We start from the raw sequence: 8,593 nt of genomic DNA on the forward strand, positions 1-8,593 counted from the left end.
GGGCGCTCGCCGGCACCGGAGCCGCCCGCTTGCCGCGCGCCGCGGCTCAGCCCCGAGCTCCGGAGGCGGCGTGCGGCTCCGCTCGGGCTGCCCGCGTGCGCCTGAAGCTTTCACCTTCTTACCGAAAGGCCAAATGCCCCAAATGAGCGTGACCCACCTCCTACCCCCAAAGTGGCCACGTACCAAAAYGGAGAAAAACATTAATATTAAATGAAACAAGATGCAATTTAGTTAAAAAGAAAAAATAAACAGAAATGAAGAATAAATGTTAATCGGCTCCAGTGCCAGTAGGATTTGGCATATAACTTTAATCCTGTGTTTCATAGTGTGTCAGGTTTCTTCCTGTTCAACGTACCTGTTTCGTGGGTCCCCTCTCGATTCCTGCCATTTGCTGGAATTCTGTTTATTCCCAGAGCTGTGCTGCCATCAGTTGATGATGCTGGGGCACTTACGGAGACACTTTGGCAGGAAAATGCTTCATCATCCATAACATTACTAGTCTTTTTCGTAGTAGCTCAGTCCAAAGTGATATCATATAAACATAAATGTCATGAATTTCCTCCCTTGGTGGTAAATGGGGTGGGGGAATGACACAAAATAAGAAAACAGAAAAAAMCTCCACCTAATAACTTAAAAATAACAAGAAAGAAATTCCCCACTGAAGTTTTTTTTAATAGTTCTATAAAACCGGTAAAGACAGGAACAGTACTCAGAGATTTTTGGTGTCAGATCAGTGCTTTGTCTTTTATGTGATCATTTATACCCTGTGCAAAGTAAGTATTTGATTGCATTTGACAGCTGATTTATTAGCATTTGACACCAATATTACACATGTTGAAATGACTCTACACTGTGCAAAGCAGTGGAAAAATCACTGATTCCTTTCATGGCTTTTTTTGTAGTAGTTTAATACTGCAATTTCATTCCAAACGGTAAAAAATGAATTCCTCACATCCCAGTTATAATTCTTTATTTCTTCTAGTCTTTATTATGTTCAGCTTATACTAACTTACAAAAAAACAGGGGTGGGGGAGGACAAAAAGAAAAGCAGTTGCATTTAATTCACAGATGCTAGTTCTAAAAACAAACCAAAACCAGGCCATGCTCATAATATTAGGAGTCACAGAAAAAAAATGAGAAGTCTGCTATTGTGATGAGAAATACCGTAGAACTAAGACTGTTGATTTATAACAAAGCTGGTAAGTAAATCGCATATTTTTGACAGTTAATAGTTTTTCAAATGGGCAGAAATTTTCACCAAATGAAAATTCTATTTTCACTGAAATGATTTTTTTTTTGGTGTCTTTAAAGAAAATCCTCAAGAATCTCCAAAGCCAAGGTATTGCTCTTTTCACTGTTTTGAAGGTACGCTGTTACAGACTCCACTCTGGAGCCGTATAAGAAAGAAGAAGGGATATATCAGTTCAATACTTTCTGGAATTTGGTGGACTCCTCAGTTACAGCATTAGTAAAATACTTGCAACTTGTGAAAAAAAATGTCAGCAATAGCACATGTCTGTGTAAAAACTTACTGGAGTTCTGAGCTTAAAAAAGAATAAAAGAACCTTTCCCATCCCAGGAAATTAAGCCAATAAGAAGGCTCTGTTGCGCCATGAATACATGTTAAAAAGATCTAAATTACACCGTATAATTTGTCAAATACACAATTACTTGAAATGCAATCAGCGATATTATGTGTTGACAGAATGTGCTATCTTAATGAAAATAATAATACTGTTTGCTCATGTGGTACCAGCCCAATTTCAAAAAGAAAAGTTGCTTAGATCTCACACATCACAGCGGCTTTTCCAGCTAAGATAATGTGGTAGCTAGTGTAGCATGAATAAGTTAAGTATCTGTGAAGTTCATGGGCTGGTGGAGAGGGAGGACCAATTTGCCAGCCTCTGAATTACTGACAGCCCGAATGACCCATGTCTAGTCTTGTCACGTTACTTTACATTACACATTGTAACACAATCCAGTGGAACATAACCTGAAAAAAATTACTTCTGCACTAGATTGCAAGATTTTCAAGGTTACAAGTGTTTGATTGTCACTGCGTCCACATTTTCTAGATCAATTATAGTGGTCTTTTTCCAGCCTCTATCGATACGGCTAAGAAGCTGGCCATTAGCTTGACCGTCAGTCAGAATTAAACTCTCCCATTTTTACCAGTGTAAGTTATCTCTCTGTCTACACAACTTACTTACAAAAAAATTCAAAGCTGCCAGTCCCTTTGTAAGTGCCTTTTCTATATTCCCCGTGCTGTGTTTACTTTCAGTGCCTCGCTTTGTGCAGCGTACCCAGCCAATTTTCATGAAAGGAAGGAGCGAATCTTAACTGTATTTAAGTCAAAGCACAACAGAATTATTTATTAAGAGAGAAAGAAAGAAAGAAAGGCAGGCAATTTTCCCTTCATCAGCATGACAGCTATATCTGAGGCGAATAAAAAGAAACAAACCCAAACATCTATGTTATTTATCTTGTACCTCATAAAGGTAGCAAAGGGAAATCATTAAAGATATCATTTACTTAGTCTCAGAGAGGGAACTGGCTTCCAAGGTCAATGGTTCCAGTATAATGCATCCCAATACATTATATTTTGCTTATTTTATAGTTATGATTTAAAAAGGGAGAACTGACCAGCAGTTACTACTAATGGGACTTAACTGCTTAAGCATTTTGAAATTAAAGATTAAAAGATAATGAAGATAACATCAACTGATGCAAATAGGCACTGCTTCCTTTTGGTTTAAGTTTCATTAGAAATTTGAACATGACATCCTTTCTTGATGAGCACATACACATCCCATTAATGTCAATGAGAGTTATGCTTATATGGCAGGAAAATGTTTTTTTTTTTTTTTTTTTTTTTTTTTTTTTAAGTCCAAAGTCCAAAGCCTCAAGTCTTATGGCTTATTGAAACACTGAAAAGCTAACGAGGATTTACTTTGCATGCTATATTCCTATAAATATAATTTTAAATAACAGGATAATGGATTAATATGTCTTCATTTATGTTTTACAGTTTTATAAAATAGAAAGATAGAAATATATATTTACTTACTCCACATGCATGCAGTTTATTCTATCTAGAACTGTAACCCACTCTATCCATTGTGTTTTCTGTTAGTTATATGCTATAAAGAAAGGAAATGAATTGTTAAACTTAGGTATGTGGTAAGAATAAAGCGCTTACTCGTGTCCCCATTCTACTACAAACCACCCCATCTCCTCTGCCAGTGAGGGTAGAGGGGTGCGGGTCGTGTATATTTGTGCATGTAAAAACAAGATTAYCTCAAACTCATTACTATCCGTTGACAGGGTCTTGCTGTAAAAACTTTTGATGAATAGTCAGCATCTGATTCCTGAGTAATAATAAAAAAAAGTTACTTGCAATCATTATTCCAAATGGAAAAATTAATTGTAAATAACTGGAAGTCAATTAAGGCTGGGTTCTGCTGGGTAATGCAAATCTTTTATAGTTTTGTTTCAGTTAACTGCCTCATTAATGATTTATAGATGTGTATACAGCTGTGGGAACCATAGCATTATCTAATGCACTCAGAGAATAATTACATATGAAAAGAACTACGCAGCTCAAGGGAAAAAACTCAGAAATTACTGCCTTAACTTCAACCATATTAAGATGCAAAGTATTTAGAAACAGACTGTGATGTTTTTATCATTGTTTAGAGTTACAATTGTTTTTAAAAAGAAAAACTAAATTTTCCTGTAAGAAAATATTTACATATGTCAATATTACACAGTATCTAGAATATCAAGCCTTCTGAAACTGAGAATGCAAGCCATTTATTTATTATTTAAATACTCAAGTTATAAAACATTCCCATTCCCTTTGTGCATCTGTTATACAGGAGAAAAAGACATTTCTGCAGTTAAACAACTCATGGGCATAACATACATGTCCCTTATTTACATAGCGCTAGAATTAATTTTGGAAAACTCCAGGAGTCAGTTTCTAGATATATGAATATTAATTCTTTGGTGATGCAATTGGTTTCTCTTTTTGTAAAATATTTTTTTCACCTCTGGAATTTATTCACTTCTAATAGGGCAGTAGATCTGAAGTAGATCTCAACCAAAGGAAAGTCYTCCYTTCTCCAGACTTTCTCCCTCACGTCCAGGCTCTGGGATTCCTGGGGGCTGCGCTTAGCAGTGAAGACTGAAGCAAAGGAGGCATTCAGCAATTCTGCCTTCTCTGTATCSCTTGTCRCCAGGGCCCCCRCCCCWTYCAGYAGCRGGCCCACATTTYCCCTAGTCCTCCTCTTGCTGCTGATGTATTTGAAGAAGCCCTTCCTGCTGTCCTTGACATCCCTTGCCAGACTCAATTCCAGCTGGGCCTTAGCCTTCTCTCATCTTTTATTTTCTCTAAAGATGCTTAGGCTTTTACATTAAACCTGTGGTTAACCTGTGTCAGTTACTTGTTTCCCAGATAATGTTAGTGCATTTCACTGGATAAGGAAAAAAGAAATTATCCTTAGACACAATGGAACACACAGAAATGTTTCACGGATGCACTTAAGCACAAATGCTGCTTAGCCACCACACTACTTCTAAGTACTTGGGCTGTAGAATTAAGTGGAGCAAAGATACTTTCAGTAGTATCTCGCTTCCTTAGAAAGGGAGCTTATTACAAGGAGAGTGATACACAGATTAAAACTCCCAACGGTTGTAGAGCTTCTACAGAATTTGTAGTAATTCTGTATAAGGCATGATTGCTTGCCCATCAAGGAACAATTTTACATGTTTATTTACTTCTGCTGTCACTGAAGGGAAATATTTATTATAGATTTCATAGAATCATAGAATAATTCAGGTTGATAGGACCTCATGAGGTCATCTAGTCCTACTCAAAAACTTATGCATCTATATTAGTGACCATATGTGAAATGAAAATGAAGTCAAAAGCATGGGAATAATTCACTCAGATATTTTATTGCCAGAGAATAAAATAGGAAGGACCAATTGAAATAGTCATAAAATATTTGTAACTTTGTAGCTGCATCTTGCCCGGTAATGAAACATTAAACACTAAGCTGTAAGAACAAATCGATGACTGCAAATCAAGTATAATTTTGCATTAGAAAAACTTATTTTTAATCCTAAACTTCTAAAGTATCACTGAATAATCTGCGTAAGGAACAAATAAATAAATCAAGATTCTGCAACCTGGAAAAGAAATGATTGAGAATTCATGAGGCAGAGGTCTATAAAACCATTAATGCCACAAAGAAGATGACTAGAGAATGATTATTCAGCATTTAATACAAGAAATGAGGGTTATAAAATTAAAGTATTAGGCATCAGGGTAAAACAATATAGGAAGTAGTCTTTTATACTGTGGCACTCTGCTAGAGCACTCTCTGTGGGTGCCTGTTTACAAGAAGTGATTCCGTAAATTCATGCAAGAAAAAAAGCGCTGCTTAGGGTGATGAAGAACACAAATACACTCTTTGGCTAAAGATGTCCTCTAGTCATGGATTTCCAGGCACAGAAATATACAGCCTTGATGAATACTCGATCCCTTGGCACACTCCTGGACAGTGCAGGAGCTAGATAGCCCGTTGGTTTGATCCAGTATAGCCATCCTAGATCTTCTGCTACTCTATTTATATGTATATTTTATCTCCATGCAACTGTCACTGACCTGTGCACTAAGTTTTCTTGAAAAACAGCTAGAAATCTTTATGGCCATTTTTAATTATTCTTGCAAATATGTTAATGAAAAAAATGTGGTAACATATTTGGAAAACCATCTTCTAAATATAAAAATCATTTAGTAATTGTTCTTGTTTAACTACAGTTTGTCACATAGTGCACTGTGAATTGAAAAACAGTTGTCTACATTCTTAATTCCTGTTTTAACATACTTCACAACCAAAAAGATAAAATAAGAGCACATTACTATGATCTATTGTATGAGGGAAGGGAGAAAGAAAATTGTCCCTATCCACATCAGCCAGATATTAACCAAGTTTCTGTCAGATCTGAGGGTTACATAAAGATGCTTGCTCAGAAACAAAAAAAAAAMAAAAAAAAMAAMAAMAAAAAAAAAAAAGAATGCACTTCAAATTTAAATCTTAGATCTTTTTCCCCTTAGTGAGAAATAGTAACATTGAATTATATATTAGAAGCAATGTTTTATTGTGAATTGGTTTATCATGATTGCTAGGCAATACAGTTCTGCCATTCAGCATCTTTCTTTCTTTATGATATCCCATGCTAAGGTTTTGTAGATCAGATATAAAAATAAGCTAAAAGTCACTAATATCAGGGGTCATGGGCATAAGAGAGGAATGGAAGAGACACATAGGCCTCATGGGCCTCCATGTCCCACAGGTTGGCCAATGGAAGACACACAGTTCATGACATGACAAATTCGTTCTCTTTCTCAACTGTTTTTTCTAATCATCTGATTAAAATAATGGCCGGGTAAGCATATATTTTCTTCCCATTGTGCATTCTTCACATGAAGAATTTGTAAATCAGATATGAAAAAGTCACTCACTCCAGGTTGACTTCTAATGTACAAGGGTTTAACCTGGGAAAAAAACAAAATAAATTCTGATTCATTATACTTACTAACATTCCAATTATGCCTTTCCATTTTATACAATACTGGGTAAGGCAGAGGAAAATGACACATATTTATCAATTTGGTGTTACGCTTTATTCTGCCCATATTCCTTTGGCAGTAACTTCAGAAGATGAATGTCAAACAAAACCAGMTAATAACTCAAGAGCCATTATTCTGAGTTACAGATACCCTGAAGGAGAGTAGCTTTGGCGATAATTTCTGCTCCTGCATCAAATTTTTGAAGTCTTCCAGCTGGATCAGTGTTTGCACTAGAAATGCTCCCTCTCAGCTATCGTGACTTCTGCTGGCTGCACTGTCTTGCCTCTACAGTGTTACAGAAGAAATAACAAGTGCAGATCACCTCTGTTCAGAATCATTGCTGCCTAGACACTGGGATGCAGCCAGTTTGATAGTCAATGCAAAATGAGACAGATACAGGAAAACAAATCATACTACATCTTATAGCTACTCCTAACTCTCCTTTCTTGAAAATATTTACAGAATTCTAGCTGGAGAGAACAGAGGAAAGTTAGGCTGTGAAATCTACATACAAAAGCATATATTCTTATTGTATATGTGAGAAATAAAATCAATGATGTATTTCAGTATTTCTTCAGATTAAAATTAGCAGTGACTAATGTATATTAACTTTAAACTAATAGTTGAATGGTATTCCATTTCCTCACTGGCATATTTTCCCACCTCAATACGCATTCATACACAGACGAAAAAGTACTTTGTGAACTGTAAATGTGATCAGCCCTTCAAGTTATGCTTAGGGCATTGTTTAAATTGACTATGAGCATGCGCTATGTGTGTGAGAGACACTTTTCATCACAGTTCCATGGAGTGCCACTAGAATTTCATAAGCTTAACATAATACTGGGAAATTCATAAAAGTGCTACAACCTCACTTAAAAAGCTTCTGAAGAATGCGCTGTTATTATTTAGTAATACCCAGCATAACTTTACCTGTGATAGCTAATTTTGAAAAGAAGGTATATAATTTCAAATTATAGATGGCAGAAAAAGATGTTCTTTTGTCCTTCTTAGAGCTGTTATTATCTTTCTCAACACAGTAGTACACACAATAGTAGAGGAGAGACCACATTAACAATATATGCTTTAACAGTAATCATTCCACATGCCTTACTTCTGCCATAAAGGTGATATGTACAGATTTTTATAGTTGGTACTGATATAAAAATACTGGTATAGTCTAAAATTTTAAGTGCATCAAGCTATAAAGCTATAAGAGAAAATATCTGGATAAAAAAGATAGCAGGGCAAGCTGGGCAAACTTTGATGCCATTAATTGTAAAAATATAATACATCCAATTTTATTGGCAATTCCTTTCATATGGGCTCTAAAAGAGCCTGAAATATTGCAATACAAAACTTTTCACATTGAAGGACAACAACAACAACAACAACAACAACAACAACAAAAACTTGAAAAAAATAATACTGGTCAAAGTTTGGTGTTCTAGTAGTGACCCTGGAATTGTTCCATCATCTGAAGAATGGACCCACACATCTAGTTTGCATTCTGTGTTCCTTGTCGACAACCTTACCAATCCTGTWACATAAGGTGATGAGACCCAGATGTATATATGCATGTATAAAACGTGTATGTGTGTGTATCTACCRAGTATGACATCATTTTCATTTACAAATTTGGAAAAGGTGATAATTAAGTGATTTGTTTAATGTTATGTGCAAATCTATGGAGGAATGACCATTTCATCAACTCAGCACAGAGTATACTTCTTTGTTCACAGTCTCCTTGATTAATACTTAGCTGACTAGTAAAGATGGACAAAATAAGAACACAATGTTCACTCTTTTCAAGGTCTACTTTGACTTAATACAAGCATAACCATTGCTTTGCAGCTGAGTGACTAGGGTTTTTATCTAGGATGGGCCTCCTGTCTCAATTTCAGTGACATTAGTATTTTATTTAGTATTAACTAGACTTAGAAGTTTGTCCTT

Source organism: Rhea americana, unplaced genomic scaffold (genome assembly GCF_003343005.1).
Source record: "Rhea americana isolate MKP2758 unplaced genomic scaffold, rheAme1 scaffold_6, whole genome shotgun sequence".
Classification (NCBI taxonomy): domain Eukaryota; kingdom Metazoa; phylum Chordata; class Aves; order Rheiformes; family Rheidae; genus Rhea; species Rhea americana.